The sequence below is a fragment of the Panicum virgatum genome, chromosome 6N, assembly GCF_016808335.1.
Source record: "Panicum virgatum strain AP13 chromosome 6N, P.virgatum_v5, whole genome shotgun sequence".
Classification (NCBI taxonomy): Eukaryota; Viridiplantae; Streptophyta; class Magnoliopsida; order Poales; family Poaceae; genus Panicum; species Panicum virgatum.
In genome coordinates this window covers 14,407,584-14,425,627 of record NC_053150.1, presented here as the reverse complement: position 1 = coordinate 14,425,627, position 18,044 = coordinate 14,407,584, and positions in this window count along the sequence as shown.

The following is an 18,044-nucleotide window of genomic DNA, read 5'->3' as shown; positions in this document are numbered from 1 at the left end:
AGACCGACAGGGCATCGGTCCTTCCGCCAAGCATCGGATGCTCCGACGCTAGGGCACCGGTTCAACCGGTGCTACTGTTTTTCATTGTTTTCAGCTGAGTTGACTTGGATTCGACCGTAACTTTGATTGTTTCTTCTTCCAAGTGTTGTGTTGACTTCTATTGACCATCTTGGGCTGTTTTTAAGCGAGTGTGCATGATTTCTAAGGCCAACTCAATTTTGATCAAGCTACTAACTCATGAACCCCTCTTAATAGTACGGTCAAGAACTAAAAATTATAAACCCTATCCAAATCAAGTGTCCTTCATCTCCTTGTGACACTTGAGACTAGAAAGGTCCTTAACCTTTAGAATTGAGTCCTTGGCACGCATGGTTGTTCCGAATTGAGGGATCTCTTTTCGCATTTCATATGAGACTAAATTAATCATTAATTTTTCCTTCAAAACACACGTTAGTCGCATACGGTTGTCATTAATCACCGAAACTTACCATAACATCTATCGTCCTAGATGCAATTCAATCTCCCCCTTTTTGGTGATTGATGACAACACAAAGTAGAGATACATACTATAAGAAATTGAAAGCGATAAACAAGCATCCATTACTCGAGATAAAGCACATGTAGGGACATGTCAACACAGAGCATACACAATATCCAAATAACATGTCCATACACAAAAACCATGAAGATCCAATCACGCCACAAACCACCAAGCTCCCCCTATCTCTACTCCCCCTATCTATCTCCCCCTTTGGCAACAAAGCACCAAAAAGAAAGGCGATCTAATCCTGAGCTGGAGAAGGCGTGGTCTTCCTGCTGGGTCCGGTGGAAAATTGAGCGGCGGAGTCGTCGGCGTCGTCGTCCGTCCAGTCGTCGTCGACCGAAGAAGACTTCTGCTCGACTGGAGTCGTCGGAGCAGTAGAAGTAGCTGGAGTAGTGGTAGAAGCAGGCTCGGCGACGATCGTGGAGTCCGTCGGAGGAGCAGACGTGACGGGAGTCAGGTCTGGCTGAGTGGGGCGCACGACGGACGGACGGAGCACCTCAGGCTGAGAAGGTGAGTCGAACGTGAGTGACTGAGCTGAGGGATGCTGAAGCTGATGCAGAACCTGCTGCTGTCTGAGGACGCTGCTCGGCGGTCCAGATGCTAGGCTGTGGAGCATGAGCCGGAGCAGCGGTGGAAGTATGAGCAGGACTGGCAAACAACCCAGTTTGAAGAAAGGGTGACATCGGGAATGACGCCAAGGGTGTCTGCACAAAACCGCCAACAGGAGGAGCGGGAGCAGTAGGGTCGAACTGGAGCTGCTGGGGTGTAGGGAGCTGAGGCTCAGGCAGTCCAGTGTGACGGTACAGCTGACCGAAGCATCCCGAGAAGAAAGTGAACATCTGCTGCTGGATCTGGGACTGCTGCTGAAGCTGTAACCTCATGGCCTCCTGCTGCTGCCGAATGCCCTCAAGAACAAGTGTCTGGGCCTCCTGCTGGCGAGCCTGCTCGGCTGAGCTGCAGCAAACTGGTCCTGCTGGTCAGAGAGCCGAGTAAGTATCGCTGCAAGAGAGTCTGGCTGTGTGATCTGTGCAGTGGTAACTGGAGGAGCAGGGGCTCGTGCTGCATCGGAGGATCCTGCCTCATCGTCATGAGCACCTCGAGGGACAGTAACAGTGGGAATGAAATCCTCGTCATCCTCCGAGTCCTCTGAGTCTGTGATCAGGTAGTGTGGGAGCTGAGCCTCTGCTACTGCTAGTGAAGCGTCCTCGGCTGTTGTCGGATCGTCTGCAACTCTGCCCTCAGCCAAGATACGCTCATCTAGAACCTGCTGTGCTCGGCGCTGGCCTCTCGAGCCACGACGACCGTCTCGAGGAGTAGCAGGTGAGTAAAAACTGAAGTGTGTCCTCGAGTGCTCCAGCTCATCCATATGCTCATTCTGACTGAGCTGAGCAAGAATCCAGCAGATCCAATGAGCAAAAGGATGGCGACGGTGAACTGTCATCCCATCCAGAATTACGTCCTCTAGCTCGCAGATAAACAAGTCGACTGGGTCAAAGTCACGACCTGTCATGATATATAATAAGAGCCACTGCTGCAGAGCTGTAATCCCCTCGTTGTATCCAATCCGGAACAGCAGACTCTTCCTCAGAGCTAGGTGGATAGAGTGTGCCATGGGAGTCAGCCTGTCCGGAGTCCTCGGTGTGCCAGGCAGGAAGGACTGCTGAAAGAGAACACTGATCTCCTCGTCAGATGGAACGTGAGACTCATGAGGACGTCGAGGAGGCACCGTGCTGCCATAAGCCTGATAGTGCACGAAGTGTGGCTCCTCGGTAATTTGAACTCCAAGGAGGGTAGCCAGTCGAGCTCGGGTCAAACGATAGTGCCTCTCCTGGAACATGAAATCAATAAACTGCCGGTCCTCCTCAATAAACAGAGTGGCGTAGAAGACTCGAACCCACTCTCGAATGTATCATGACCTCTCACTGAGTAGAGCAGGCAATCCATCATATCTCTCGAAGAGAGGAAGCACTGGAGTCCCACCTGCTGCTACACGCATAGCCACCCAGTGGAGCATCTTGTGCTCACTGATCTTGATATCCAACTGGCAGTAGGTGTGGTAAAAAGACTCCTGGAGCAGGGTGTGAAAGCGACGATCAACTCCAATGTCTCTATGCTCGAGAAACCACTGCTCTGGGGTGACATATCTCAGTCTCTTGACCCTAGGTCCTGGAATACCCCTGAGATCAAATAACTCAACCTCGGGCAGCTCCTCACCACTATCCTGACCTCCTGTCTGAGTGCCACTGCCGGTGTGCTGCTGCTGTGCATGGCCTGCTCCCCTCTGAGTAGCACCACCTCGAGTCCGTGGACGAGAGCGGGACTCAGGTGAGGTCTGAGCTGTCTGAGTACGTCCTGAGCGACGTAACTGCTGCTGTGGCTCCCCCTGAACTTGAGGATCCCTGATCCTAAGCGATCCCTGCATATCTGCTGCATCTGCAACTGCCTCTGCTTGCTCTCGCTCGCGGTCCTCACGGGTGTGCTTCTTCTTCTTCTGCGCTACCATCTTACCCTTGCCCTTCTTGTCACCGGCCATCAGTCATAGAGAGTCAAAACAAAGATTTGATTTGAGCCTATGACGTGAATTCTAGTGGATAGCAGCCTTGATATCGATGACACGCTAAAAGATTTAAAAGATATTTATGTGAGCATGTGCAAACATAAGTGACAAGATTCTTATGTGAGTGATCAAGGCAAGGATATATGTAAACCAGTGTGCAAAGGATGATGTATCAATGGAATTTCACTTTGCAAAAAGGTGTAAAGGCCGTACCCTTGTAAATCAGGGAAGAAATCGAAGAAAAACCTAAGAGGCAATTCCTCGACCACCTTGAGGGCGCCTGAGCAAAGGGTGTAGAGGATGGAATAGATCCCTGGTTGCGGCACGAGGAGGGCAAAGGAATAGAGGAGCGCGCGTGCGGAGGTGGGGAAGGTGCTGCGGCGGCGCTGGGGATCGTGGACGGCGGCGGCGCGCGGAGCAGGGCGGCGCAGGACGGCGCAGTCGTGGCGCGGGCACAAGCGCGGCGCGTGAGCGGGCGCGGTGGCGTTAGAGGAGCAGTGCGCAGGCGGCGCGTGAGCAGCGGCGGAGGGGCGGCGCAGGAGTGGCGGCGGCGGAGCGGCGTACGGGCGCGGGTGCAGGGCGGCGGTTTCGCGAGGAGGAAGAAAAACCATGTGAAGCTGACGCGTGGGGCCCGCGGAAGGGTTAAGTGAAAACAGAACGAGCGGGCCCGCCAACCCTACGCACCGGAAGATCCGATGGTTCAGAGAAAAGAGCATCGGTGTAATCACCGGTGTAACTTTGACCAGATCTGACTGAGATGAAAACGTGGTCAACAGGGGCACCGGAAGATCTGCCACTGAGGCACTGGAACATCCGACGGGCGTCGGTGCATTGGCAGGAGTAAGGTCCAGAGACGCTGCAAGGGCCAAGACTTCACGCAGTAGCACCGGTTGAACCGATGCAAAGGCGTCGGTTCATCCGCCAACCATCGGATGCACCGGTGGCCATCGGTGTAACGGTCGGAGTTTGTTCCAGAGACGATGCAGAAACCGAGCCACGAAGACTTTAATCACCGGTTGAACCGATGCAGTGTAAAACCAGGCGTCGGTTTAACCGGTGGTTAAGGAAATTTTCTGCTGAACTACAAACTCTACTTCTGATCCAAATTTGCAAAACCAAAGCCATAAACACTCAATTTGGACCATTTTCGAGAGACAACCTCACCTCTCAAACACTCATACTAAGTGCTCGCAAGCTTTTAATTAAACATAGGCAAATTAAGATTCAAGCGAGGTTTAAACACAAAAACCAAATGTATGAGCCACTTTGCCTATGAACTTAGAGATTGAAACTTTAAGTTCGATAGGACGTGACTCAATAGGCATGAAAGCGCAAAAATTGATCTTATCACTCTTGGGGAGATGATATATCAAATTTAGCATGAATATCTTTCTCGAAGTGTGATTTGCTCCCTTGTGATGCTACTAACGTGATGCAATGCCAATGCAAAGCTAGAAATTAAACATGGATGCATTCTATATGACAAGCACATGCATTGCAAAAAATAAATCTATCTTGTCAAGTTTGAACCCTCGGCAAGCTTCTTCATGATGAACCATTCTTCATGCCATGAGCAAAACCAAGACCACCGGCTCATGCAAGACCCATGTTCATCACTATCTTGACAAGGTTAGACAAGCCCCTAGCACATGTACATATGAAATGCATCTATATGACAAGGCAACTATATGACGTTAGAAGCATCTAAAACGTTTAGCTCACTTCGCAACCTACAAAAGGTGCTCTCATCTAGAGGTTTGGTGAAGATATCCACCAATTGATCTTCAGAACGAACACCACAAAGTAGTATATCATTCCTTGCCACATGATCTCTTAGAAAGGGATGGCGAATATCTATGTGCTTGGTACGAGAGTGTTGAACCGGGTTATTAGCAATTTTAACGGCACTCTCGTTATCACAAAGGAGCGGGATCCTATCTAATACTACACCATAGTCCAAGAGGTTTTGCTTCATGTAGAGGATTTGAGCACAACAAGCCCCGGCGGCAATATATTCTGCCTCCGCAGGTTGACAAGGCCACGGAATTTTGTTTCTTTGACGACCAAGAGACTAAGGAACACCCTAGCAAGTGGCACCCACCCGATGTACTCTTGCGATCAACACGACATCCGGCAAAGTCCGAATCCGAGTATCCCAAAAGTGTAAAACTAGCGCCTTTGGGGTACCACAAGCCTATGCTAGGCGTATGCTTGAGATATCTAAGGATCCTCTTAATAGCACTAATGTGTGATTCCTTAGGATTAGCTTGAAAACGGGCACACATGCATACGCTAAACATGATATCGGGCCTAGATGCGGTTAGGTAAAGGACTGACCCAATCATGGAACGATAGAGAGTTTGGTCAACCAATTTACCTCCTTCATCCAAGTCGAGATGTCCATTAGTTGGCATTGGAGTATTGATCGGCTTGCAATCATCCATCTTGAATTTCTTGAGTATATCTTTTGTATACTTTTCTTGATGGTTGAAAGTCCATTCCTTCAATTGTTTGATTTGAAATCCAAGGAAGAAATTGAGCTCACCGATCATGAACATCTCAAATTCCCTAGCCATCATTTCTCAAAATTCTTTGCAAAGAGTGGGGTTAGTTGAACCAAAAATGATATCATCAACATAAATTTGACATACGAATAGTTCTTCATTGATGATTCTTGTGAATAGAGTTGTATCCACCCTCCCGATCTTGAAGCCCTTGTTGAGAAGGAAGTCACGAAGGCGTTCATACCAAGCCCTTGGCGCTTGCTTAAGCCTGTAGAGCGCCTTGTGCAACCTATAAACATGGTTAGGATATCTAGGGTCCTCAAACCCGGGAGGTTGTTCAACAAACACCAACTCATTAATAAAGCCATTTAAGAACGCACTCTTCACATCCATTTGAAAGAGTTTCAAGTTATGATGTGAAGCGTACGCTAAAAGGATACGGATGGCTTCAAGTCTTGCAACAGGGCAAATGTTTCACCAAAGTCCAACCCTTCAACTTGTGCAAAGCCCTTTGCCACAAGTCTTGCCTTGTTGCGAATCACTACACCATGCTCATCTTGTTTTTTGCGGAAGACCCACTTTGTACCAATGATATTCTTGTCTTGAGGACGTTCTTCAAGAACCCAAACTTCATTGCGGGTGAAGTTGTTGAGCTCTTCTTGCATGGCTATCACCCAATCCGGGTCCTCAAGAGCTTCATCTATATTTGTGGGTTCCAAGCAAGAAACAAACGAGTAATGTTCACAAAAAGAGGCATATTGACGTCTTCGAGTTCTTACTCCACTAGAGGGGTTACCCATGACCAAGTCAATGGGATGATTTCTTGAAGTTCTTGTAAGCCTCTCTTGTGCTTGAGACGTTGATTCTTCTAGTGATTCGTCATCTTGATCTTGAGCTTGGGCTTGTTCACTTGTGATGTGCGTGTCATCAAATGGAAGTTGTTCTTCAACCACTTGTTCATTTTGGACATCATGGAAAGGAGGTGAGGCATCATCTTCTTCATCGGATGACTCATCATGGTGATGTGATGATGTAGACTTGTCTTCATCCTTTGAGTCATCCTTGGAAGTGACTTCAACTTGAGTGGATGAGACTTGTAGCTCTTGTACCTCCTCCTTTGGCTTGACTTGCCCAATAGTGATGTTCTTCATGAATTCTCGAAGTGGTTCATCACCTACATCATCACAAGAGAAAACTTCCCCTTGGGAGCCATTAGTCTCATCAAACTCCACATCACAAGTTTCTTCAATCTTGCTTGTAGCACTATTGAATACTCGATATGCTTTGGAGTTTGATGAATAACCAATAAGAAAATCAACATCACATCTACTTTCAAACTTGCCTAGGTGCTTCCTTTTCTTGAAGATGTAGCATTTGCAACCAAACACCCGGAAGTAGGAGATGTTGGGCTTCCTCCCAATGAGAAGCTCATAGGGTGTCTTTCCCAAGAGGCGGTGAAGATAAACTCGGTTGGATGCATGGCATGCGGTGTTGATGGCTTCCGCCCAAAATCTTTGTGAGATGCCATAGTCATCCAACATTGCTCTTGCAAGAGTGATCGATGTCTTGTTCTTCCTCTCCACCACTCCATTTTGTTGGGGTGTGTATGTTGATGAAAATTCATGCTTGATCCCCAAGTCGTTGTAAAGCTCTTCTACTTGAGTGTTCCAAACTCCGTGCCATTGTCACTCCGGACCTTCACAACACTTGACTCAAATTCATTTTGAGTTTGCTTGACAAAAATCTTGAAGATCCCCATAGTCTTGCTCTTGTCCTCTAAAAAGAAAGTCCAAGTATATCTATAATAATCATCAACAATTACAAGACAATAGAGATTACCGCCAAGACTTTTGTAGGTGGTTGGCCCAAAGAGATCCATGTGTAGTAACTCCAAGCTTCTTGATGTTGACAAATAAGCCTTCATGGGATGTGATGATGTAAATTGCTTCCCGGCTTGACAAGCACTACACAATTTGTTTTTGTCAAATGTAACATCTTTAACACCAACCATCATACCTCGTTTGAAGGCCTTCTTGAGTTGGCTCATGTCAATATGAGCAATGCGGTGATGCCAAAGCTAACCCATGGAGTTCTTGGAGAAGAGACATGTCGCCAAGCTTGCATCATTTGATGAGAAATCAACAAGGTAAATGTTACCATGTCGAAATCCTTTGAATATTAAGCTCTTGTCCTCCTTGCTTGTCACTACAACCTCACTATCACTAAAGGTGCATATTAGTCCTAAATCACAAAGTCGAGCAATAGATAACAAATTGAAACTAACCGACTCAACAAGCAACACATTAGAGATAGAGAGATCCTTGGTTATGGCTACCTTACCCAAACCTACCACTTTTCCTTTTGAGTTGTCACCAAAGGTGACATGTTCATAATCGCCCACATCTTCATCTAGTAAGGTGAACATCTTTACATAGCCGGTCATGTATTGTGTACATCCGCTATCAAGCACCCAATGTTTGCCACCGGCTTTGTAGTTCACCTACACACAAATGAATCACTTTTGAGGTTTGGGAACCCATGCAAGTTTGGGTCCTTTGACATGAGTTACTAAAACTTTAGGAACCCAAAGTTGGCGTGATAGCTTTCCCTTAATTTGAGTGCCAATAAACTTTGCCTTAACCTTGCCACTTTTAAGCTTGCTTAACAAGAAATGATTTTCATTGAATTGAGACTTGTAATTAGGAGGCAAGGTAGGAGGTGGACGAGTAGGAATTGGACACTCCCTTGTGTGATGCCCGGTGACTTGACAATGTTGACAATATGAGCCAACCTTCTTGTTGAAGCATGCCATGAGCTCCGGCGACTTGGGACAATTTTCCGGAGGGTTGGGAAATGATCCAAGTCCATTTGTCCCAAAGTGCCTTGCATTGTGTAAGAGAATCTCCTTATGCAAGTATTCTTCTCTTGTCACATTGAACACGTATTTGGTCATGCTTTCAAGTTCCTCCTCAAGTTGTTTCTCCCTATCATGGTTAGTCTTTGAACAAGAATGAGAAGCATGATGACAAGTAATAGGGTGAGGCAACTCCACAAGATCATCACAAGAAGTAGCTATATTGACTTTGATGACTTTCTTTTGAGTTTCTTTTAGTTCTTCATCCAAAGCATCAAAGGCAAGGTCAAGTTCTTGATATTTCATATTTAAGTTAGCACAATCAAGCTTAAGCTTCTTGTTGCATGAAGTAAGTGACTTGTTAAGCACAACTACTTCCTCATATTTAACATTCAATTCATCATGATTAACAAGTAGCTTGTCATGCTCCTCTTTGAGTTGTTTGCTAGGAACAATGCTTGTATCATGAGTTTCTACTACCTCATTATGCCTAACAATCAACTCATTATTTGAGGCCTTAAGCTTGGCATATTCAATTTCAAGAACTTTACATTTTGATTTGTACTTCTTGATCACTTGTTGGTACTCTTCTAGGATGTTTTGCACTTCATTAGGAGATAAGCAATGTTCACTTTCATCACTAGAGGAGTCTTCATCATCACTCACCTTGGAGTTACCTCTTGCCATGAAGCACATGGGTGGTGGAGGTAGAGGTGCCTCATCACCATCATCTTCATCATCATGCATGGCAATCCCCACAATCTTTTTCTTGGATTCTTCATCACTTGAGTCATCATTTGAGGATTCACCATCCGTGATCCATTCTCCAAGGAAAGCCTTGACCTTCTCTTTTCTTGTGAAAGACCCTTTCTTCTTTTGGTCCTTCTTCTCATGACTTTTCTTTGAAGTCTTGTATTGATTGTCACCATCTTCTTGTTTCTTGTTGAGCTTTGAAGGCTCCGGACAATCATATGAGAGATGACCATATTTGCCACAATTGTAACAAACTTTCTTGACATTGTCCTTGCTCTTCCGGGTACGAAACTTATTTTTCTTGGGGTCATAGTTGTACCCTCTCTTGTTCAATCTTGACATCATCTTGGAGGTCTTCCTCATGAGAAGTACTAGCTCAACATCACCATCTTCATCACTTGAATCTTCGTTAGCTTCATCTTTGCTTGAGCTTGGTGATGGAGCTTTGCACTTGTTCTTTTTCATGGACTTATTATCACTTTTAGCTTTGAGTGCAAGATCTCTCTTGTCTTGCGGTGGATCAACTTCTCCCAAGAGGAACATCTCATGAGACCGAATCTTCCCAACAACATCACTCACATCAAGTGTTTCAAGATCCTTCTCATAGAGCAATGAGGTGACGATGTTGTACTTGGGCTTGTGTAGACAATGTAGAATTTTCCGGATGATATCACTAGTAGACAAAGGAGAAATATCAAGAGCGTTAATGTCCTCAATAAGCACATTCAATCGAGCATACATTTGTTCAACCAATTTATTTGGAAGCATTTTGAATTCATTTAGTTTTTCCTTAAGCACTTGATATTTTTCTTCACGAAGCTTTTTAGAACCTACATAAATAGCTTCAAGTGCTTCCCAAATTTCATGAGCGGTCTTTTTGCTGTGAACACGAGCAAAGATCTCCTCACTAAGAGCATCAAACAAAGCATTCTTTGCTCTAGCACCATATTTGACTTGATCTTCATTCCACGGACCAACAATAGGTTTTTCCGTGACCGCCCAAGCCATGGGATTAATAGCCTCAAGGTAACCCACCATGCGAGCTTTCCAATAACCATAGTGTCTCCCATCGAGTTTGGGTGGACCACCATTTCCCCCGGCCATACTCTAGGATTTTAAGCCTAAAAAGAGAGCCCTCGCTCTGATACCAATTGTAAGGATCGTGACCCAAGAAGGGGGGTTGAATTGGGACTTTTTCAAGTTTCTATCAAGTCCTTAGCCTAAACTAGTATTACCCAATCTATAAATTTGAAACCTAGTCACTAGAGCATGCTAGCACAAGGTCCTTAGGTAGGTAAACACACTATCATGATCATGTTGCCTAAAAAATATCACACTAGCAAGATCAAAACCTAAGTAAAAGATCACACTACCATGCAAGTTGTCCTAGTCAAACTACAAGCAATCAAAGACAAGAGTAACAACAAAAGGATTTAATTGCTTGAAATAAAAGTAAGAGACACATGACAACCGGATCTTTTCCCGTGGTATCAAGGAGTTGACGCCCCCCCCCTAATCCAGGTTGGAGCACCCACACAAGGGTATAGCTCCCTTGCTTCACCAAGGAGCAAGCGATCACTAAGAGTGCTCTTTCTCCATCTCCGGAACGGCGAGCTTCACACCGTGTACAATCTTCTTGTCTTGGGGCTCCCACAAACACCAAGAGCTCACCAAGAACCTCCCGATCACCAAGACCGGCTAGGTGCCGTCAAACACCAAGAGTAACAAGCCCCTAAGCCTTCACTTGACCTACACTCAGTTGGCCCTAGCTCAAGCACACTTGCTACATTTGCAAAGGATGGATTCTTCAAGGTTGAAGCACAAACAAAATGCTAGATCTTCTCTTGTTTGCTCAAAGCACTTTCTCTTCTTCTCAAGGGTGGCCTCTAGTATTCAGGATGTCAAAGGCAACTGAAATGAGCCATGGGGTGCCCTTATATAGAGTGGAAGGAGTTACATAGCCGTTGGAAGTCCACTGCAGAAAAACCGTGAGCACCGGAAGAACCGATGGGTGTCAGATTTGAGGCGTCGGTTCAACCGGTCTCTCTGTGTCCAAATTGTAGCCGTTGGGGTTCTGACACAGTATCCAGGCTTGCGTCAATGCACTGGTGCATGCTCCGTAGGGGCATCGGTTCAACCGGTGCTGAAGAGTTTCACTGATCAACACAAACAAGATCTCTGGAACATAGGACGTCTAATGCACCGGTGCTTTGATTCTGAACCGTCGGTTCAACCGGTGCTGAAGAGAAATTGAAGTCCATCAAAACATGCTCTCTGGAATAAGGCACATCTAATGCACCGGTGCTTTTCTTGGAACCATCGGTTCAACCGGTGCTATAGGGATTTCTGATTTGATATCTGCTGGCATCCAGAGAGGATAGACCGACAGGGCATCGGTCCTTCCGCCAAGCATCGGATGCTCCGACGCTAGGGCACCGGTTCAACCGGTGCTGCTGTTTTTCATTGTTTTCAGCTGAGTTGACTTGGATTCGACCGTAACTTTGATTGTTTCTTCTTCCAAGTGTTGTGTTGACTTCTATTGACCATCTTGGGCTGTTTTTGAGCGAGTGTGCATGATTTCTAAGGCCAACTCAATTTTGATCAAGCTACTAACTCATGAACCCCTCTTAATAGTACGGTCAAGAACTAAAAATTATAAACCCTATCTAAATCAAGTGTCCTTCATCTCCTTGTGACACTTGAGACTAGAAAGGTCCTTAACCTTTAGAATTGAGTCCTTGGCATTGATGGTTGTTCCGAATTGAGGGGTCTCTTTTCGCATTTCATATGAGACTAAATTAATCATTAATTTTTCCTTCAAAACACACGTTAGTCGCATACGGTTGTCATTAATCACCGAAACTTACTATTACATCTATCGGCCTAGATGCACTTCAGCGCAGCATGTGACCATTGACATGCAGCCTGCTGTTTTCAGGGCCCTGTTCCATTTCATATATACTGATTCCTTGCCTGACGACGTTGATCAGAATGCGGGAGTGTCCAAAAGTGATTTGATCTGGCATTTACTTGTGGCTGCTGACAGATATGCCGTAGACAGGCTGAAGTCACTATGTGAAAGAATCTTTTGCAAGAATCTTGAGGTGGAAACTCTGTCCGCTACGTTGGCTCTAGCTTATCAGCATAACTGCGACAGGCTTAAGGGTATTTGCCTTGATTTCATCTCCATTTCAAGTGTGATGGATGCAGTGATGGCAACTGATGGTTATAAGGATCTGAAGATGACATGTCCTGCTGCTTTGATAGATATGTTTGAGAAGACATTGAGGTTCCATAAAAGTTAAGAAGATCACCTCCAACTGTCCACTATGTTTTAATTTTATGAATAGATCGTCACCAGGATTGCTAGAGCAGCTTGTCAGGGACTGAGTGTTACTAGGCAATAGATTTATTAGTCACAGAATTGTTAAGTTATTTTCTTATTACTTATTTACTTCTTGGGAGTTGGAATCGGAAAGACTATCATATATTGTTTTCCTAGATCACTTCATGCCAAAGAACTGTTTAGTCTACTAGTGTCTGAATCCGGTACCTAACCTTCTAAGTAAACAGTTGGCTGGTTAATCAGTTAGATGATTTAATGTATGAATTATCTAATAACCTTCTAAACAGTTTGCTGGATTAATCTGTTATAGATGGTTTAATGTATAAATTGTCCACTGGTCTGATTAACTTGTGATTCCTGCTATAGTGATATATGTAACATTTACTGTTAGCCTCCGCAAAATTTCCTTTCTTTTTGTGCACATTTTGCATGTTTGATACGATCGCTGGCATTCTACACATCATTTAAGGAAAAAAGCTTCTTGTAAAAACATAAGCATTTCATTAAAAATTTGTACATATCCTTGACCACTGGAATCCTGGAGAAGATGTTTTCTTTTTTTCTTTTTTGGCCTTGTTGACGGGCAACAGCTGATTTGAGCTTGACAAGATAGTTTTGAATTTACAAATCTGTTTGCTTTATTGAATACACTACTCTATCAAAATTAAGGATTGACTGTGCTACTTCCCTGACTTCATCAGATCAACTGATATAAAGTTGCTTGCCACTTTTTCTGCTGTACGTTTGTGTTTTTAGATCAGGAATATTGTGTGGTTGTGGAAAACTGAAAAACTAACAGCTATTTGTGATTAAGAAAAGCATTGATACATTTTGTAAAACAGTATAGTGTAAATATAAGCTACACATGCACTTTATGAACAATTTAAGATTAGTTGTAGTGCTGTCAGGCTTCCTTAATTCCATGAGTTTTTTTGTTTCAGCATTGTTCTCGATTAAGACCATTAGATAGGCCACATAGCTCAACTAACCAAATTTTGACTACTCAACACCAAAATAGCTCTACAATAGACTAGCTATCCAACTTGTGAAGCTATCCGGCTCTCCAAATTGGCCCACTCGCTAGCCAAACTTGGCTAGCCAGTCTGGCTAGCCAAATTGTCTGGCCAAGTATGGGATCCACACATAAAGGAAGAGTTGAATGTAGCTATTGGGGTTTGGAGAGTGGAAAATGAAGAGTCTATTGTAGTGAGATGCTTAATGGAGTGGGATCTTTATGGAGAGGCAAATAGATGGTCAAAGAAAAGTTGAATATGGAGAATCTCTTGGAGATACTTTGTAGTTTGTGTATTTGTCAGTCATAGCAGGAGTGTCTTGCAAGATGATAGCAATGACATGAACGGTTTGACTATAGTTGTTGCCGATGAGTTAATATAGACATAGCCGATCATAATGATGTAGTAACCATGGTCGATGTAGTGGTGGTCATCGGTGTAGGCGGTAGAGGATGAGCATGGGCTGGGCCATATTACAGAAACAAAAATAGAGAATGAACAAATACACCCATGCCAAACATCGAGTGAGGATAGAGAATAAGAACAATCGAGTGTTGCTTAGTAATTTCGTAATTCTCTATCCGTCCTACTGATGCGCAGCACATTAGGGGTGCGGTAACACATCGCTTAAGGTGATGGTATCACCAACCATCACCTGAGAAGAATTTTAGATGGGTTCAGCTCAATAATGAAGCATGCACTGATTGTTTATGTGATGTTGCCAGCTAAATAGGAGAGAGAATCTATGCATGCATGCAAAAGTGGACAACAATTGACGCGGATCTTACTTACCGTCATATTTCGGGAGGTTGATGGGTTTGAACTCCATGGGGTAATCAGTGTAGGAGATGTTGCGACTGAATGCCGAGAATCAGTCAGAGTTCTCAGTGTTGCGCTCCTACCGCTGGGAGCAGGTGATGATTGTTCGTGCGTCACGGTTGGAGTTGATTTGGTGACGCAAGTAGTGATTGCGATCTTGGTAGTCATGATATTTGCCCTGCGGCGGCCACTCCTTAGTGGCGGTGATTGCCTTAATGCTGACTGCCTTGCGGCCTTTCTTGTTGCTCTACTTCCTGGTGAGCTTCCTGTTGATTGACCCTATTTCCCTTAGGTCGCGCGACCTCTTGTTGTGCTCCGCGATGTGGGTTAGGCCCGCCTCTAGGTGTGTGGCTAGCTTCAGCAGCCACGCTGGCGGTCCTGGAGCGGGTACGATGTTGAGAGGGCATCGGGTTCTGCTCATCTAGCTGGATCATCGTTTGCTTGGTGAGCTGGATGACCCGTTGTGTCTCTTCATTAAGGGGAGACTCAAGAGGAGCATCGTGGTTTCTGTGATGTTCCCAATGGGGGTGGTGTACATGCAGTCGCCTACCTCTGTGAAAGCTTCATGAAGGTTGCGGGGACAAGGGCTGATATTGTGTGGGTTGTTGTTGCGAGCATGTGCGGCAGCATCATGCCTATGCTGGGCGCGCTTGGCGTTTCTGGCCCTCCTTGAAGCTTTGTGGGTGTCATCCTCGTCTTGGGGAGCATCCACCATCCGCTCATCACCGGAGATTTAATTGAGTAGTTCATTGGCGTGTGGATCATTATCACAATCTCCGATGGTGGCCATGAAGATGTGCCTTCCTAGTAAGGCAAATCGGGGATATATGCCACAAGGTGAGAGTCGTCTAGTAGTTTAGAGGGCTCCATAGCCTTGTGGTGTCAAAGTGATGGTCAGACCCAGGTGACTACCGGAAAAAACTGTCGTCATCTGAATCCAAGTAGTTGTCGAAGATAGGGGCCTCCCGACAAGCGGTGGTGTCCTCCTCTCCAATATTGAGCAGGCGATCCAAGTCCTCCTCCAATGAGGAGAGAAACTCGGACTGGAATGTGTTCCGGTAAATAGAAGTCGTGTTGTACAACCCAAAAGAAAATCGGGTGCGGGATTCCTCTGATTGGGTTGAGTCCGATCCAAGGAATACTGGTGGAGGGCGAGTCAGAGTCGTGTAGAAAACGGACTACTCCTCAATCTCCTTGGTGGGGTTGGGAAGTAACATCTCATCGAGATTGTCGGCAAACTCATCAAGGACGATCTTCTGCTTCGCCTCTAATGCCTCCGGCTCCCTGATGTTGGCTAGGTGGCCATTGAAGCCACCTAAACCGTTGGCGACGCAGACACATGAGCCAAAGGCGGACGTTGAGCTCTCGTCGGTCACGATGCATTTGAAGTTGGACGATGCTATCAAATTCACCGGTGGATCTTTGATGAACACTCCTACTGCTGTGCTAGCTGTCAGTGTTTAGCAGTCAAGCCCACTGAGGGATACCCCCGAGGTGGTTAGTTTGTAGGTAGGGTGTCGCCGAGATCAGAAACTCGATGGTGCAAGGAACATGAAACTTTAGACAAGTTCAGGCCGCCGAGAGCATAGTACCCTATGTCTTTTGTGTTGGTTTGTATTGTATTAGATGTTGTATGTTTCGAAAGGGTCCCTGCCCTCCCTCATATGTCTGGAGGACAGGGTTACATAGAAAATCCTAGCCAGATGCGAGCTTAGAAACCTACCGAGTGCAACTCGGATAGTTTACTTCTGTTCTGACTAGGTCTACTTGTGTCCAAGTAATTACAATAGCGTATGGTATGACCCACGTGTCATCCCTTATCCTAGAACATTTTACGCCTGTGAGTAGTCCCGCTGCCCGCGTCTGACAGTGATGTCATCCATATGCATGCAAATTCAAAATTAAAAACTATCTATTAAACTGATCATCCATATTAAATTTGAATTGCACTATTATCTTTCTTATGACAAGATTTTCAAAACAGTGCCACACTTGCCGATGTTTGCACGATATTTTGTAAATATTATTTTTTTAAACTACATAATTAATTTCATCTACTGGAACAAATATTTTAGAAGCACGAACAAAAGATTATTCTCTACTATCAAAAAGTTAAATGTAATGAACAAATAGTAATGCACAACAAACAAATATTACACATCTTGAAACGTCTGATCGTATAAGATAAATAATGAAAAATGAATATCGGGAACAAATAAATTGACATCACGAAACAATTAATCTACAAAATGAAAAAATTTGGGGTTACAAACAAATTAGTTACACGCAGACAAACAATTTTACATGAAGATGAATACATCTAAATGCAGTCAAAGATATTTATTTAATAACATCTGATTTATGAATCATTTTGCACCCCAATTTATAAATCTACAAGACAAACAAATTTGTATACATTGAGTATGACTTACTCTTAAATGTGAATAGATAGTTGTATACTATAATTATTATTTTTTATTATGAATAAATAGTTTACATAGCAGATAATTCAATCAAATATATATTTAATAACATATAATCTGAATACAAATGATACAAGCTATAAATACAAATAGAAACTATTTTAAAAGGAAAAAAGAAAAATAAAGATAAGAATATAAAAGAAAAATAAGTATAAATGAAAGAATAAAGAAAAAATTGTATATGCATGGTTAAAATAGGAAAAAAAGAATAGAATAAAAAATAAAGAAAAGGAAACCATAGGAAGGGAAGACAAAGAATCATTATAAAATATCAATGAAGTAACCAAAAGGATACATATTTGAAATGGAAAAGGTAAAATCTATTAATGTAGAAAGTAGATAAAAATTACCTCATCAACTATTGAGTCTTCTATGCGAACAGATTAGTAATATGATGATGAATCAAGTATATAGATTTGTTAAAATTAGTTATAAAAAATAAAATATAGATGATATAAATTGTGAAAAAAGATGAATTACAAATCTAGATAAAGACTATTAGGTGCTGCATTCACAAAATGAATAACATTAGAAAAACTAAAGCACAGTTAGAAAAAAGGAAAGAAATAGAGAAATCAAAAAATAGAAAAATTAAACTTCGGATGATTAATATAATAAAGAAAGGAAAAGAAAAGACGAAATGAAAGCATAGAAAATAACTAAATCAAATATATACATTTGATAACATACAATCATAAAACGATACAAATGATATAAACTATTAAAAAAATAAAAACTAGTTTAAAATTAAAATCAAATGAAAATACAATATTAAAATAATTATAAAAAGAAGAAGAAAGAAAAAATAATGAAGGAAAGGAATAAAGGAAAAGGAAAGAGAAGGAAAAACTACTATCATGATCCAAGCATAGGATGTATCATATAAGCTGCATGCATAATAAAATCAGGAGCAGTTGGAATTAATTAATTGGGCAAACTGTTGTCTTCCCTTTGTGTCGAATTAATTACTTGTGATGAATTGGAGCTAAATCTCTGAAGTAATTTTGTTAAGACGATCGATGTGGAATTAGTAGCATGATGTCCTTAAAGAAACAAAGAAAAGAAAACAATATAAAATCATGTGCACTAGATTATGGGCTTCAAGTAACTGATGATGGCCCAACGGCATCGTGCAAGCAGCAAGGCCGCTATATCGGCCCATTTGCAAACC